The sequence below is a fragment of the Nyctereutes procyonoides genome, unplaced genomic scaffold, assembly GCF_905146905.1.
Source record: "Nyctereutes procyonoides isolate TBG_1078 unplaced genomic scaffold, NYPRO_anot_genome, whole genome shotgun sequence".
NCBI lineage: Eukaryota > Metazoa > Chordata > Mammalia > Carnivora > Canidae > Nyctereutes > Nyctereutes procyonoides.
This window is the reverse complement of record NW_026575155.1, coordinates 737,098-755,614: the sequence shown is the minus strand read 5'-3', so window position 1 is coordinate 755,614 and position 18,517 is coordinate 737,098. Positions and strand designations below refer to the sequence as shown.

Sequence of the window (18,517 nt, the reverse complement as noted above, 5' to 3'; positions counted from 1 at the left end):
AAATAAATAAATAAATAAATAAATAAATAAATAAATGGAAAAAAATTAAAATTAAAAAAAAATAAAAATAAACTGAAACATTTCATTTTCATATTGGTCCTTTTAAAGCTACTCCAAAGTCTCTCTTCATGTGCCATAATAGCGACCAAACCACTTTATCTCAGAATGCCTGAATTTTTACAAGATCCCAGGTAATGAGTTACTTTCCAGTATTGTGTCATGAGGATTAGTGGCCAGAACCAAATCACACATCAGTTCTTTCCACAGGAGCACACATCTCTGTTGGTACAGAGTGCTCTGCAGCAGCCAACATCATGCAAAAGGAGACAGCTCAGATCAGGACATCTCTGTTGCTTTCCCCTAGATGATGGTGAGGTGTGAAGAAAGTATGTTCACACCTGCCAATCCTGCCAAACGTCATGCTCTCCTGCTGCACACCAATTAGTTTTACATTCTCTTGAGAAAGGCACGAGTGTTAAAAGCTGTCTTTTGCTAGTGACATAACTGTCCTCTACTACCTCAGAGGAGAGTAGCATTCATCTTCACTAGTGGGATAGAGAAAAGTTTGAGGTGCAATGGGAAATCATTCTTGTAAGGAGAAAAGTTTCCTTGGATGTGTCAATACGTTATTAACTCAGTAAACATGGCACCCCATATCCAAGGGGATCAAACTCTTCATTCCTCAAACTCCTCATTCCTCTCAACAGTACTTTCTGCACTTTCTGAGACATTTAAAGACTCAAGAAAAGGGTGGGTACTTGGTCAATGAGGGCTATGTAACCTCAGGCTGGTAAGGTTAAATGGCAAAAAAGAAATTAGTAATTATACAAAAACTGGTCCCCTTCATATAGCTATAGTAGTGCCACACAGCTTACAATTCTGACTGAAAAATGTATACTTGGGTCATTTTCCAGAAAGTGACTAAAATGTTACATAGCAATGGCAATTAGTCTAATCTTTTTTTGTTGTTGTTTTTAAACCATACAGCTTACAATGATAAGCTATTGAAGTTACAGCCTGCACTGACCTCACAGATCTTGAAGTAACTCAACAGCCATCTGAATGACTAAATAGCCATCAAGGAACTGTTTGTAAAATCATTTTCTCCATCAGAGATGATCTCACTAACCTCCTCAGGAGAACCAGTGCCTCCCCAAGTTTTTCATCCAGGACTGCTACTACTTCTGTCACTTTTTTTAGTCATATGAACTTTAAAAAAATTTTTTTTAGTTGTTGCTTCATTAAGAGTCATGTTCTCAAAAATTTCAAAAGAAATGTTATGCTGTCAAGTCATCACTCAGCATTCATACAGGTGATACTGTGATTTACAGGAAGAAATATATATATTTAAACTGTCTCATTTCTGGGACAGTCTCCTAAAACTTTCAGAATTTCCTAAAGGTTTATATTTTTAAGATTTTTAAAAAAGATTTTATTTATTTATTCATGAGAGACACACAGAGAGAGAGGGAGAGAAGCAGAGACACAGACAAAGGGAGAAGCAGGCTCCATGCAGGGAGCCCGATGCGAGACTTGATCCTGGGACTCCAGGATCACGCCCTGGGCAGAAAGGCAGGTGCTAAACCGCTGAGCCACCCAAGGATCCCAAAGATTTTTGTTAAGTAATCTCTATACTCAACATGTGGCTCAAACTTAAAACCTAAAAATCAAGAGTTGCAAGTTCTACTGACTGAGTCATCCAGGTGCTCCAAAAAAGATGGCTTTGGTTATGTTGATGAGGTGACTTTTGTAAAGCACCTAACGAAGAGGGCTGGATGTCAACTGGGAACCAATCCAGTGATGATTATACTATTAGAACTTTCAATCCCACCCCTCTGATCTCAGAGGAGGGGAGGAGGCTGAAGATTGACTTACTGCCAATGGTCAATGATTTAACCAATCATGCCTATGTAATGAGCATCCATAAAACAATGTTTCTCTGAGTTCTGTGAGCTGCTGCAGCAAAATCAAATCCAAGGTGGGAGTCACTGGAACTTCCAACCCGTAGCTATTCAGTCAGAACCACAACTGGACTCTCAATTGGTGTCTATGGTGGGGAAGGATGAGGGGTCTTGTAGAATTGAGCCCCCAACCTGTGGAATCTGACACAATCTCCTGGTAGATAGTGTCAGAGTTAACTTGAACTATAGGACACCCGGCTGTTATGGGAGATTTGTTTGGTGGTTTGGAAAAACACATATACATACACCTTGGAATTGGATACAGAGTTGCATATGTGCCTTTAAGGGGATAAGAATCTGAGCCCTAAAAGTTGTGAGCTTTTCTGTGGTATGAATAGTGAGGATGGATATAAGGGGAAAAAAGAAAACATCAGTGGGCATAGAAACAATCTGTGATGAAGGGCTAATCTTCAATTAGTATTTAAAAATAAAAACAAAAGAACATCTTTGAAGTCCAAGATACACATAATATAAGTCCACTGAGTCCACACTTGGATGTCATGCAATGTCAACTTGCTATCAAGTTCTCTTGATGTTCACTCTCAGTCACTTTCCCAGGACCTGAGAAGCAATTCCCAGGTGACTGCCTCACCTCACCAGCGAAACCAGCAGCCATTTTTCATGGGCCTGCTGGTGTGTGAGACCTGGCCGAGTCTTAGGATCCAAGTTGCCAGTCTTTTCCCAGGAGGTGGCCCCCAGAGTGTGATTTCTTGGCTCTACGTCACTGGGCTTCAGCCTTCCAGGGGGGCTGGAATGCTGATTCCCAGAAGAGAACAGCCTCTCCCAATCTCTGCCAACCTCTGTCTCACTTATCTAGAGATTTCTCTGGTCCTAAGGACTGGGATTGTGCTCTCACCTCCCAGCTAATGCAGCTTCCCGAAACATGTACTTTTCTCTGTTAATAGCTCATTTCACTGCTTGGAGAAGCTCAACTGCTTTCTCTATGCTTTTGGAAATGATGAAATGGCCATTTTAGGCAGAGTAAGATGATGGGCTCCATGATCTTAATTTCTCTCTCTCCTCTTATGGCTCAGACGTATTCCAGAGCCTGTTCCCTGTTCCCACTTTGATCCTCCTGCTCATTGTAGGTGTTCAGTCTGAGAAATGCAACCTATACACAGCTCATTTAAAGAGCTTAGGTGATTTCCATACGCCAGACATATCAATGCTTCCTTTACCAGTCCAAATCTAATTTCGCTCCTAACTGCAGGATGCTAACTCTTGCCACCTGCGATCTTGGCACAAAAATTTGACATCAAAAGCCCTCCCCACACGTTCAAGAATGCTGTCACATATAAAGACAGGAGAGCTGTTCTCTCACATCCCTTTAGGAGGGAAGAAAGAAGATTTATGGACTTTCAGTGGCATTTTTCCTGACTCCTCGTGACTGTCTGGACAGAAATAGGGAAGATTTATTTTCTGACTGGCCCTCATATGTGCAAGCTCAGTCATCTGCAACCCAGCTAATTAGAAAGGTCACTGGTACCTTCTGAGCAAAGTGGAGAAACAGACCTGAGCCAAACTGCAAATGTACATATTACTGATGATGATGCCACACTGAAGCAGTGGAAGGACTAAGAATAATGCTCAAGCCTGCTGGAGAACCTTTGTGAGACATTTTTTAAGGCAAAGGAGTGAATGCTACTTCTTGGAAGGGTCACTGTCAGCAGGCTTTATGCAAAATTAATAACAGCGTGGTTGGTACTATGCTTCATTGTTCTCATGGAAGGAGATGGCGGCGTTATGAATAAAGGACAATTATAAGGATAAGAAAGAAGAGATGAAATATGAAATATTCCCAGCTCAATAGCAGACTATAGCTGAGCATAGAGAAGCTACAAAATGCCACCTCTTTCCTCTAGCGTAATAAAGGGTATCATATTTCTTGAGCATTTGATATGTTCTAGACATTGGATTAAGGTGATTTTCTATAGTATAAAAGCAATATACTATTGTCCTCTTTTTGTAGTTGAGAAAGCAGAGATTCAGAGAAATTAAATAATGTTTAAAGCCATAAAATCAGCAATGAGAAAAGCTGGGACCAATGTCTGTCTGAATCCAAAGCTTATTCTCTGTGTACCAATTACCCCTGCAAAGCAGTGGAAGGACTACGGATAATGCTCACACCTGCCAGAGAAACTTTGTGAGACATTTTTTAAGGCAAAGGAGCTTTGATATCAGATCACTATATATATCACTGCTTCTTCAGTTCTACTTTGCTATCAAAATTAAATAAGTATGAATTAATATTACATGAGATTATAATAAAAGCACTAGGACAGTGCATAGCCTGTGTTTGTTAAATCGTGCAGCACAGAAATAATATATGAAACTTAAATATATGATATATAAATACAGACACAAATCCATTTATCCTTCTATATTATCCAAACAGATGTTATCTAAAGAGCTGCTTGACATTTTATTCTATTAGATTACATTCCAATGTAAGTATTATAAGTACACTCAGAACTTCAATACGTTTATTTATCTGAGAGAACTTGATGGAAAAAAAATGCAACTTCTCTAGAACATATCAGGATTTAAGAACAATAGGAAATTATGCTACCCGTGTAGATTGGAATATTTTATGAAGCCTGTTGCTACTGATGTGATTGTTATTTTATCTATAATAGGAAGCTCTACTGAAAATAACCCAGGCCATTTGAGCTGCAAGTTCAATGTTCTACCTTCATTCCCAAGTGATGGGTTTGACATGTCTCCAGGCATAAGCATCTGTCTTAGCTGTAAATAAGAACCTTCTCAGAACCTATGTCTGTGAATACGTAGATTCTTAGACCTTACCCCATAGAACTTTTGCTCCAATAGGCCCCAGGTAAGCCCCATGGATCTGCTTTTCAACATACATCAGTTTCTGACACGGGTGGTCTAATGCCTATTGACTGAGGATTGCTAGACTAGAGGATCCTTCCCTCTAGTTTGGAATGAATTCCTCAAATTCTTGCTTATACTTAAGGAAGGGCTGCCACAAGGCTTTCCAACTGACGTTTTCCCAGCTTCTCAAACTGCTGGAGTATTGCTTAAACTGAATCAAGCCTATACGTGATAAATCCCAAGGACATAGCTGGCAGGAGATTGGCCTTTACAAGCAGGACTGTTGAAGTTCTGTTCAGATAGGAAGTTGCTTCCTCTTACTTGCTTTCCTTCCTACTCGAGGCTGTCCTAAAAATAAAGCTGTGAACTAGAAGAATTTGGTCTTTATATCTTACTTCCTATGTCTTTACCACTTCTAAGTTCAATATCCAAACCAGACGCTGGAAACTAAAGCTTCTTAACTACTCAGGATCATCAGCTGAGGCATCTAACTAAAGCAGTCTGGTCTTCTGTATCATGCCTTGGATTTCTATTTCCTCCACTAACACGTATTTCACCCATTTCCCATCTGGTCAGGATCTTAGCATCAGAATAATGACAAGACTTTCATATGATACATTAAAATAAACTAACAGACTAGTATTTTATTTGTGAGCCAAACAAGAGTGAAGAGAGGCAGATTTCATCATGGGTCTAACACATTGCAAAATAAAGTTCATAAAAAAGTTTGAATGATGGCATCAGGTGATGTGGAAATGCAAAGATATTCCTTCCTCCACTTTCTTGCTGGAAACAATAAATACCTACTTAATTCATCAGCAATTCATTGTCTTTGTTGACAATTCAACAAGGTCATGGAAAGACTTAGCCAGCTAGCAGGACTTGGAATTCAATGTGACAAAACATAGACTTTAAATATACTTTAATTTCTTAAAGGGAAATTCAGAATAATTTATTAGAATACAAAATATAAACAAAAAACTACTTTGTTAAACATGAGGTTCCATGGCAACATACAAAATCACAGTTCCAAGCTGAGACCACCTACTGTAGCATTAGGACAGACACAACAGCCAAGCAAAATTCTCAAGAAAGAACAAAGAAGAAAACCAATTCTCCCATAAAGCTCTAAAAAGGAAGCACACAGGGATCCCTGGGTGGCTCAGTGGTTTAGCACCTGCCTTTGGCCCAGGGTGTGATCATGGAGACCCAGAATCGAGTCCCATGTCAGGCTCCCTGTATGGAGCCTGCTTCTCCCTCTGCCTGTGTCTCTGCCTCTCACTCTCTCTGTGTCTATCATGAATAAATAAATAAAATCTTTTAGAAAGAAAGAAAGAAAGAAAGAAAGAAAGAAAGAAAGAAAGAAAGAAAGAAAGAAAGAAAGCACATTTACTATATTTTAGACAATCTTCGATGACCTCACAGTATCTAGCATGATTAATGCTAATATATCACAAAATAATAGCAGTTTGGGAAGAAATAAAGGGTAAGCAGAAAAGATCTCGTAATTCATTGCTTTTTCTTTTTCCTTTTTCTTTTTTTTTTTTTTTTTGCATCATTAGAATCATTCAAACTTTGGCTTTGTCCTTGGACCCAGACACATCTAGAAGCTTTTGGCTTCTTAGTAATAAATCATTTAGCCATAACTTTCAAACTTCATGATTAAAATGAACACTTAAGCCTTAATAGATTCTAATTGTGGGAGAGCAAGATCTCAGTCAGTAAAAGAAACAATAAGAACAGGGACACATGGGATGCCTGGGTGGCTCAGTGGTTAAGCATCTGCCTTCAGCCCAGGGCGTGATCCTGGGGACCTGGGATCGAGTCCCATGTCAGGCTCCCTGCATGGAGCTTGCTTCTCCCTCTGCTTGTGTCTCTGCTTCTCTCTCTCTGTGTCTCTCATGAACAAATAAATAAAAATCTTAAAAAAAAAAAACAAACAGGGACACACATAAATGGCAACAGCTTTATGTGTGTGGCAAAAGCCAATTATTCCTGCCATTGGTCCCTACGGACAACAGCACTGATGGTGCTGTAAGGTTCTTTTCTGTAAGGTACAGAGAAGGTTCTTATTTTACTCAGAGAAAAGGCCTCTGAGGTCAGTTATCCCATCTCCTGGAGCTTCCTACTTAACACTCCTCTAAGATCTGTGCAGATAGTCATGGACACAGTTCACACGAATGGTTTCTTGAGTTGTTCTTTCTTCTTTGTTTCCACATACTTTACATAATAAAACCTAGAGCCAACCCTGAGTCGGCTTCACCTTGGCACCTGCACTTCTCCACAATGCCTGACGCTGGAGCCCCTTTGGGCCTCTCTTTATTCCAAGATAATCTGAGTAATCATTTAGTCTCTCATCCCAATGCATCACGTGGCAGCTAATGAGTTGCTTTTTTAAGTACCATGTTATTTTAACAGGGGCTTTTTATATACAAGGCCTTACAAGTTCCAAGGAATGACTCTTAGAGATAGAGGCTTCAGGCACTATAATAAAAGAGGAGGAAAGATTTCAGGGAGGGGAGTAAGAGGTCTTATAACCTCTGAAATAATTCTACATCTTCACCTATTGCCTTCAATATATAGGAAAAAAAAAAACAAAAACTTTGCTTTATTACAGGGCCTACCAAATGGCACAATTTCAGCTGGAGAACATAAAATAAGGTGGAGATCACAAATATGGTTCATATTGAAAAAGATATCCATCAGGAGATAAAACATAATTTCAACTCAAATGGGAAGAATTCTTAATATCAGAAATATCTTTAGGACAATTCATTTTGCTTTGCCTCAGAAATCTCTCCTTTGGGCTGAGCTGTAGATTTCTGAAGAGACCTTGGTTGGCTTTGGAGAGAGGGAAAAGAAACACAGGGAGTCCTCTGCAGGACCTCACTTTCAGAAGTAAGCTCCTGGGAAGTTGGTATGTTAGGATCATATATCTTCTATAGATGAGCACATACTGGGTGCTCAAAATAGACACACCAATATGTAATAATGGTCCTAGCTGATAGTGACCATTTCTTTATAGCAAACCACTGCATTTGGTTCTACACCGTGTCATGCGGTGTAGCTCCACACTTCTCTGCCATTGTTTTCACACCTGTGCAACAGCCATAATAATACATAATCTATAAGGCCATGGTGAAGTTGAAATGAGAATGCCAGTAGCAACATGTGACCAATGCACAAGTACCAACCATTCTTAAGTAGCTGTGATCCGAAGTCAGATATTTTTTCTTCTACTTGTCTCTTTCAGCACATCAATTGGTCCTACCCAAATATAGAGAAGACTTTAGAATCACCAACAACTAAAATTCTAACGCTTTTCAAGGGAGGCCTGTTTACAACCTGATTGAGCTTCTGATATATATAATCGGCAGAATTATTAGACAAGTTTTAGAGACTTGTAAGAAATGTTACTGCAATTAGTAGAAGGATGGCTGGAGAGCCAGTTCCCCAGCTGTTCATCTGTAGCAGGACAGATACTAGGGGATGAATTCCCCAATCATTCCCAGTGTTCTAAACTATATGAACCTTGTGTGCACTGGTGGCAGATGTCCTGGCCTCACTTCACAGTTCAAGGTCTTTTACTCAGAGAAAAGCAAACCACTGACCCTATTCCAGATTAAGTCAAACCCTTCTGCTACACTCTCTCATAACATTTTCTATTTTCTTCTTAACACCTTGCATAATTGATGAATAGTAACATTGATTTCTGTGATTCCTTGATTAATGTCTGCCTCCTCTCGAGTATAAGCTCATTAGGGTTGAAAGTGTGACTGTTGAACTCACCATTAGATCAACCCAGAGCCTAGCCTAGGGTCTGGCACATAGAAGGACCCAAATAAATATCTAGTGCTTTAATGAATAGTAAAAGCTTGAAACCGAATCCTCTGACACCAAAGCCAGGATTCATTTTACTACAAAAGAAATGGCTCTACAAAAATATTACCTAGGGAGCCCAGGAAATACAGATTTCCAGGTCTCGTATTGACCCTGTAGAATTAGAAACTCCCAGGGCTAAAAGAATCTGTATTTTCAAAGTACTGCCCATTTGTGGACCAGCTGTATGAACCACTGTACTACACATACATATGCATCAGCTATAACCCCAATGTGTTTATAAAGATTGCATCCAGAAGCCTGTTATTTTCACTTCCTACTGTCTGCTGAGAGGAAAATCCCTCCAAGAAAGGGATGAATTGTCCTTGAAGTGGTTGAGAATCCAAAGCAGTTCCCATGACTTCATATAGAACAGGCACTGTGTAATGCTTTGCATTATCTATACATTTTTTTAAAAAATGGAACTTTAAAGCATATTGCTCAATGGAAGAAGTCAGTCTGAAAATGCTACGTATTATATGATTCCAAGTATATGACATTTTGTAAAAAGCAAAACTATGGAGATAGAAAAATGACTTTTGGCTGCCAGGGGTGGGGGGAAGGGGGAGTGGTAGGGATGAATGGATGGAGCATAGGGGATTTTTAGGGTAGTGAAATTTGATAAATGCATGACACCATGCATTTATCAAAACCCAGAGAACTATACAAAACAAAGAACGAGCCCTAATGGAAACTAGGGAGTGCTGTTAATAATAATGTATCAGTATTGGTTCATTAATTGTAACAAAGGAACCACACTAATGCAAGATGTTAACATAGGAAATAATAAAGGAAATGGGAGAGTGGGCGTGGAGCAGGTATAGGGAACTATATGTACTATCTGCTCAATTATTCTGTAAATCTAAAACTTTTCCAATTTAAAATTTTTAAATTTTAAAAACCTAAAATATCAAAATATATCCCTATATATATATATATCAAATATAATATATATACATCTATATACATAGATATATAGACTTAAAAAAGACAGAAAGTAACTGGGAATGGAGCAAACATTACCTTCACATTTACTGATGCTCACTGTGTGGGGAGCATCAAGCAAAGAATTATCAAACACCTCATTTAATCTGACCACACTGCTCGAAGATAGATGATATCAATACTGTCATATGCACAGAAGGAATGAAGAAAATGAAAGCTAAGTGCAGTGAAGGCCTTGCCTAAAGAGACACGGCCAGCCAGTGTTCCCAGGTTCCCAACTCAGGTCCCAGCCTTGCACAAAGCCCGCATGTATACCACTGTGGCAATCCTCTTTGATTTATTGCTTTTTCCCATATACAAAATGAGAGGGTTACTACAAAATTTAATCAATAACTATAAGCCAAAATAATTAGAATAGTATAATGCAGAGTCAGATGAAAAGATTTTCACAATCAAGACATGCCTACTGATAAGCCAGGGATACCCACGAAGTAAAGCAAACACTGCCTTCCAGGAGCATGGGATGGTGGAAAGGCACAGGATGGCTTCAGCACAAAATCATGTGTCAAATAAACCAATCATGGGACATTGATGTATGAACTTAAATGTCAATATTTTGCTTTAAAACGAAACTGTTTTTTAAAAAGATTATTTATTTTATAAAGAGAGAAAGAACATGGGGTGGGGGAGGAGCAGAGGGAGGGAGATAATCCCAAGAAGGCTCCATGCTAAGCCTGATGCAGGGCTTGATCCTATGGCCATGAGATTATGATCTGAGCCAAAATCAAGAGTCGATGTTCAACCAACTGAGCCATGCAGGTTCACCTGAACTATTTTTTAATAAAAACAATGACAAAAAGTCCAGAAAAAAGAGAGTTTGAGAACCATCACAACTAAAAGAGACTTTACAGGCCATATTATCCTACTGCAATGGGTGAGTCTCATATGGATCTCTATTCAAGCACACTGACTGTGGAAATTAATAAACTTTGAACAGATTGAACATTATATAATGCTAAGGAGTTAAGTTTGAGATGTAGCAATTTTATTAAAATTAGGGTTTTTTTTTTTAAAGATCAAAACTATTAAAAGATAAACCCAATGGTTTTGCTTCAAAACCATTTGAGGATGGATGAGAGTGGGTACAGGTCAAATAACATTATGTCTGGAATTTGCTTCAAAACAATTTGAAGAGGAATGGAGCATGGGTACAGGTCAAATAAAATTGGCTGTGAACTGATAATTGTATAATTGTTGGAGCAGAATGATGGGAACATGGGGTTCATTACACTATTCTCTCTCCCTTTGAATACATCTGAAATTTTCCATTATGAGAGGGTTTTTTTAAGTTTCTTACCCACCATTAGTTCTCATACTTATTTAACTGTGTGCATTGTTTTCGTGCAATAAATACAGATATGAGTATTAAGTTTTAAAAAATGATAATTGAAATTAAAACATAAGAGTACCCTAATCAAGCATTTTCACTCTGATTGTTCTAGTAACTGTTAACCTGTCTAAGAAACAGCCCACATCAATCTTCATCGCTTCTGTTGTCCCTCTGTCCTCTTACTACTCATTTCCTTCAAGCACTTATGGCCAGAAAAAGGCATCCCTAATAGAAGGAAATAGTCCAAGGGGTGCTGTTACCTGTTGATGTTTTCCCTCGAGTAAAGGCCAGAATGAAGTCAGAGCTGTGTGCAGCTGCACTGAATACGATAGCAGGTCTCCTTCACCCCTGGGCATGCCCCACTGCCACAGATACCCATCCTTGGACCTCGGGGATCCAGAGCATCTAAAAAGAGCCTGTATCAGCCACCTGAGTTTAGGTTCTTCACTTGCCATACCCAACAAGGATTAATCTGAGAACTCTGAGTGAGAGTTCTTTATACCTAAGATGTATAAAGAAAAATCAGGTTCTACCTCCTTCCCAAATGAAGCAGGAAAAGCCCTTGACTAGCCACAGGAAGATGTTAGGGGATGTCGGGGCTGGTGCCAAACACTGACAATTCCATTTCCCCAGCAACAAAAATATAAGCCAAAGTCATGAAACACCTTCACAGAATTCCACTTCAGAAGCTGGTACATTATTTTGTTGCAGAAATTTCTCTGACAGTAATGCCCTAGGTTTGCCCAGACAAGATGACCATAGCACTGTGGACTCCACACCACAGGCCTTCTTGGATTAAAAAATTTGGTTTTGTGTTATATGTAATGCATATTAATAAACACATAGCAGGCACCTCGGTGGCTCAGTCAGTTGAGCATATGACTCTTAGTTTCAGATCCGGTCATGATCTCAGGGTCTTGGAATTGAGCCCCACGTAGGGCTCTGTGCTTAGTGGGAAGCCTGGTTGGGATTCTCTCTTCTGCCCCTCTCTCCACTCACACACATGCTTGCGCGCTCTCTCTCTCTCTCAAATAAATATAAAAATATTTTTTAAAAATAAATGAATATGCAGTACATTCTGTCTTCAGAGGTGGCAAGAGGTAAATGCCCTTACCTGTTACCTTCTTTCCACTAAAGAGACCCTTACTTGGAGGAAGAAAATTCTACAGACAAGTAAAATGAACATTTTGACTTTAGTTGATTTACTCAGCCAATTGTTAAGGCATTCTTTTAAAACTTTTGTCATTTACTTGTGCAGTTTTGGCTTCTGGTATTCAAAATATTCTAAATGCCTGCATTCACATGCCTTTCACAAGTTTTTAAAGGTGTCTGGGGAATTTCACTAATCCCAGCGATTTAAAATTCTAAAGGTCAGGAAGTGTATCACTGCGTACTTAAACAATGACCCTGCAATAGTACAAAAGTGAAATATTGATTATGCAAATTGACAAGTACATGTTATCCACTATGCTATTGCAAAATATTGAACTGAATTCCAGGAGGGGCAGGCTCTAGTCCTAGCCTGTCCACTCAGAAACTATTTGATATTAAGTAAATTATCACAGTCTCATGAGCCTCTATTACATAAGAGACAGATTAGATGAATGTTGATGGTCATTCAAAATCTCAGATTCAGTGAAATATTTATTACTCTAGTGACCCTTCAATTTACAACTATTTGGTTTTCTTTGGGATGGTAAGAATCTGAAACATGATAATAAGCCTCTAAGAGACTGCCTCAAATCACAGCTCTGATATGCTATATTTATCTGAAAACTGGCCATTTGCACACTCTCTTCTGAGGGTAGGTCCATCTGGAACACCAAATTACAGATCAGACATGACTTAATGAATTTAGGATCAGAACATATGACATTGTGTTTTTGAAAACCTGCTTCCTTCAAACTAAAATAGCTTGTTAGACTTCAACCATTACAGAAATATATCAATTTAGATACTCAACATCAATCATGAGAATCGCAGTATTCTCTCTTCTGATGAATTCTAGAGAAATACCTTTAATGCTCATTTTCCACTCCATGTAGCCTGGTGACCCTACAACTACGACATTACCTCACCTCTATTATAAATAATTAGATAATGATTTTGTTACAGTATTTGTTTTCTCTTCCTTCAAGCAGGGACTCATAGTGCCCTCAGCCACATCCCTTGGCCCCCAGGATTTTAACACACTTATGAAGGACAATTCCATGGAAGTGGCCAGTGTAGGGGAGTAGAATTTACCACCCAAAATATGTCTCTTTGGCATAAGAGTTATTTTAGGCTGGTTATTTTTGAGAAACTGAAGAGAAGTTCTGGAAACTGAAAAGAAGTGATCCTTTTGTTAGAAACATTTATATTTATAAGGGAAATCTTACTTGTAGGGATATCTCCTTCATTGTACCATGAAAGGAGGATGACTCTAAATCTCTAGAAACTGTTATTAACAAAGAAGGCATAGAAGTGAAATCTGCATAACAACCTTAGCTCTTGTTTATTATGTTTGTTGAGTAATATCCCATAACTGACTTGGAATCAGCTGTTCAATTCATTTTGAATAAGTCTTAACATCTCTTCTTACATTAATACTCTTTCTTTTTAGAGAGGGCAGAGGGCTGGGAGAGGGGCAGAGAGAGAGAGAATCCCAAGCAGGCTTCACTTTCAGTGCAGTCACATGTGGGGCTCAGTCTCACCACCCTGAGATTATGACCTGAGCTGAAATCAAGAGTTAAACACTTAATGGACTGAGCCGTCCAGGTGTCCTACATTAGTAAACTGTTAAGATTTATTGCTTAGGATGATTTGGGGATTGAACAGGCATATTGTCCTTGAAGTTAAACCTTTTAAAACAAGGCAAAGACTTTTTGAATTAATACTTTTGAAACTTTTTGGAATTTACAATAATACCTAAACATGAAAGGAATAAATATATTTGCATTCATTAAATCCAAACACAAATTTACATTTGTGAAACCAAAACTCTGTCAACAGTTCTTAAAATAATTTTATGTTATTACTTCACTTTCATTTGATTTTTTCTTAATGAAGTTTTACCTTTAAATAAATGCTTTTTTTTTACAAAATACTAATAGAGCCCTACATTTTGCACAGCACCTTCAAGTATTGAAATAACTTTGACTTTATTCTTTTTAACTGAGTCTCAGAAGAAAACATTATGAGATAATGATAATACCCAATTTTACAAACTGCAATCACACTGTTAGTAAGTAAATGTGTCCATATTCAAATCTAAGTCTCCCTGTTATTCCAAAGAAGATGGACAGATGGCCAATAGACACATGAAAAGATGCTTAACATCACTCATCATGAGGAAATACAAAGTACAGAAGTACAATGAGATATCACCTTACACAAGTCATAATGGCTAAAATTAAAAATGGGAAACAACAGGTGTCAGTGAGGACGTGGAGAAAGGGGAACCCTCTTATACATTTAAGTTAAGCAGCCAACTCTTGATTTTGGCTCAGGTCATGATAGTGGGAATGCAAACTGGTACAGCCACTCTGGAAAACAGTATGGAGGTTCCTCAAAAAGTTAAAAAGTTAAAAATAGAACTCCCCTATGACCCAGCAGTTGCTCTACTAGGGATTTACCCAAAGGATACAAAAATACTGATTCAAAGGGACATATACACCCAATGTTTATAGCAGCACTATCAACAATAGCCAAATTATGGAAAGAGCCCAGATGTCCATCAACTGATGAATGGATAAAGAAGTTGTAGTGTGTACATGTGTGTGTGTATGTGTGTATAATAGAATATATGTACACATATACACATATGTGTGTAATGGAATATTATTCAGTCATCAAAAAGAATCTTGCCATTTGCAACAACATGGATGGAGTGAGAGAGTATTATGCTAAGCAGAATAAGTCAGTCAGAAAAAGACAAATACCATATCATTTCACTCATGTGTGGAATTTAAGAAACATAATAGATGAGGGGTTCCTGGGTGGCTCAGTTGGTTGAGCTAACTCTTGATTTTGGCTCAGATCATGATCTCAAGGTCCTGGGATCAAGCCCCATGTTGGAGAGTGTGGAGTCTGCTTGAAGATTCTCTCTCTCCCTCTCCTTCTGCCCTTCCCTCTGCTTGCATGCAATCTCTCACAGATAAATAAATATTAAAAAAAAAGAAATGAACATGGAGGGGGGAAGAAAGGAGCAAACCCTAAAACAGACTCTTAACTATAAATAACACATTGAGGGTTGCTGGAAGGGAGGTTAGTGGGGGGGGGGGTAAACGAGTGATGGGCATTAAGAAGGGCACCTTCTTGTGATGAGTACTGGGTGTTATATGCAAGTGATGAATCACTAAGTCCTATGCCTGAAACTAAAAACAAAAACTAAACAAGACAAAAACAAATCTATGTTTCCCAGTTCCAATCACAGTAATAAGCCATTCATCCTTTAAGTATTAACATTTCCTTGGAGAATGCCTTAAAAATCACCACAAGCTTTCCACAGAGTGAGACAGAAGCAGTTTTTCGCAGGAGTATTCAATAAAAAGTCAAAAAATGGTCTCTCCTTCATGGAACAAACATCAGAAACAAGTAGCCATACCAGTTCATCAAGAAGAAACATTGATCACCTCTCAGGTGTCTGGACTTCAGGAAAGATGGCTTCATTGAACATGCAAGGCAATTGCAGCAAGCTGCTAAAACACAAGCGCTTTGAGGGACTCATTTTGATATATCAAATCAATGATCCATCAAGTCAAAAATCTCTCTAAGGTAGAATTTGACATGATAGACTGTAACAATTGCGTGGGACCTGTTCAGGTTTATTACATTAATGGTATTCTGCATTTAGCCAATAGGTTAGAGCAAATCTTAGAGGCATGCTAAAGCTCTGAAAAAAAGTGACCATTGATCAATAAGATGACCTGGTAGTGTGTGAATGCTAGAGTCCCAGCCAAATGCCCTCTGTGATTCCACAGAGTTCCACCATGACCGGCTTCTGTGTGGTGATAACTTTGCTATGCTCCTGTTTACTTGCTAGCAATTATATCTTGAGGAAGCAAATTCCTATCTCTCATACAAAATGTGTTTGGTACTCTGTAACCTAGTAAAGTAACAAAGGACTTAAAATGACTTAATGCCCCCAGAAAAATATTAAGAGCATTAATATTGACACTATAGAAAGGTAAGTCCCTTGCAGTCACAAAATCTAGGACCAGTTCTTGGCACCAAAATAATGAAAAAGGGACTATAACAAAAAAAGACTGAAGGAGGAAAAATTGGCCTGAAAACTTTGCTTGAAATCATGTTGGTTTCTCACCTCCACCACCTTTAAGCCATTGATCAAGGCTTTCTCTTCCATGGTGTTGCAAGCAACCTGCAAGCAAAGTTATCCTTTATCCAGCATTGTTTTTATAAACTAATAGCAAAAAAACAAATCAAAAACAAAAACAAAAAATTCAAAACAAACCAAAAAAACCCTTCACCTTTCCAGAAATGCACCCACTCTCTGATGAGTGATCAGAGCATATTGTTTAGTAACAGCATACTAAATTAAAATAATAATACATTAAATTATTTAAATATTTTAGAAGTTTGGTGTTAATTTTAAACCTAACAAGTGGTGGTTCCCTTTCCCTTCCTGAATAATTTAATCATGAACCCATTAAGTAGGGCACAGCAAAGTAGGTAAACAGGCCAGCAGAGGTGTGGGTGTGGGGAGCCGAATGGCCCAGCTCAGGCTACCAGGAACTGAAGGAAGTGAGGAAATCTGTATAGGAATGCTATCCAGGGTGGTGTGTCACAGCCTTGTAGAGTGAGGAGAGCCTGCTGCAGGGCAGAGAGTAGCATGGATGATGGCGACTTGGTTACATACAGGCATGTGATCAGATAAGAAAACATATTCCGTATAATTGGAGCTGGGTTCCTCACTGTCGGAGAAGAAAGATATAAATATTGAAATGGAAAAAAAAAAAAAAAAGAAAACTCCATGGTGGTGGATTGAAATTGACGGTATTGGTATGAATGTATGGATTTCAAACTGTCTAGATCAAGTAAGAAATAAATATATATGTGCATGTGTATTTATTATTTATATATTCCTTACTTTTGCCCTCTGAGAGTCTGGAAGCAGTGACATTCCAACAACAATGAGCACATTTAGAACCCAAATCTTGGCTTCTACATACTCTTCTCTAAGGAACAAGATTCCTTAGAATAATGACCAATACGAAGATGGGGCAGGGAAAGTATGAGATGAGAATGGTATTTTGTGCTGGGAAGTAGAGAAATGTTCAAAGAATAATGGAGCTACATCAAAAGAATATAGAAACAAAGTGGCTCCCACAATTTTAGCATCAAACTAAATACACTGGTAGATTTTAGTCCATTAAATAAAATAGTAGACCATGAGCCTATAAAGACATCAAAGGTAAGTGAATAACTTGAAATTTGAAGAGGAATGAGGTGTTTGCATTGTCTTAAAGCACCATGAAGGGTTCCTGGGGGGCCTCAGTCTGTTAAGCATCCAACTCCTGGTTTCAGCTCAGGTCATGATCTCAGGGTCATGAGATTGAGCCACGTGTTGGAATCCACACTCAGCAAGGAGTCTGCTTTTCTCTCCCTCTCTGTCTGCTCCTCCCCTTCCCCCACTCATGCATGCACACTCTCTATTTTTGTAAAATAAATACATAAATTGAAAAAATAAAGTACCTCACCATGCAATACTTCTCATTTACAAAGGAAGAAAGGGTAACTGCAATGTGAAGAAACCTGGGTATCAAGGTGCACATTAACCTGGGTATCCAGACAGCACTTTAACCTGGGTATCAAGGCACACATTAACAGTAACTGGACAGGTCAAAATCCTGCACCTGAGACATGGTGCAATGAGGAGAAAGTAGCATCTCTTTTGTGATGTTCCTGCCCAAGATGCATTAATTTTATCACAAGGTAAAATAAGACATATCCAAATTGAAGGACAATCCACAAAATAATTGGTCCATAAGCTGTAATAGTGTCCAGTTGATGAGATTCAAGGAAAAAGACTGAAGACTTTCCTAAACCTACAGGGGCTAAAGAGACAGGCCAGTTAAATGTAGTGCATTATTCTAAGCTGGATCTTTCCACTGTGAAGGACATTGCTGGAACAACTGGAAAGTTTGAATCAGGATGGAAGAATGGATGATAGTAATGTATCAATGTTAGTTTCCTGATTTTGATGTTTCTGTGGTAGAGCATCTTGAGTTGTTGTCTATTGGGGCCTCCTGGGGTCCTGAGGTATCATGATGTTGGCAACTTGTTTCCAAATGGATTCAGGGCTCCAAATTCTTTATAAATTCTTCCAACTTCTTGTAATTTCATTATTGTTTCTAAAAAAAATTTTAAAGCCTAATGAGTTGTTACAAATACCTGGTATATATTAATGAGGGCATAAAATACATAAAATAAAATAAATTATTTCCCACAAAACAAAACAAACATGTATAACCTGCAAGAGACCCCCACACCTTAAATGATGTTCTTA

At 38.5% G+C, this 18,517-nt stretch overlaps 1 protein-coding gene across 16 annotated transcripts in view; it reads right to left on the bottom strand.

Annotated features, from left to right (window-relative positions):
* The window catches only part of LOC129502078 (proline-rich protein 18-like), a 440,312-nt gene that overhangs the window by 396,166 nt on the left and 25,629 nt on the right, over positions 1-18,517 (bottom strand). For 2 of the 16 annotated variants that reach the window (XM_055313496.1, XM_055313498.1), the window contains one exon: positions 16,855-18,362. The exons of the other annotated variants lie outside the window; for them this stretch is intronic. The gene's annotated coding sequence lies outside the window, so the exon portion shown is untranslated. Of the gene's footprint in view, positions 1-16,854; positions 18,363-18,517 lie in introns of those variants that run through there. 16 annotated transcript variants of the gene reach the window in all.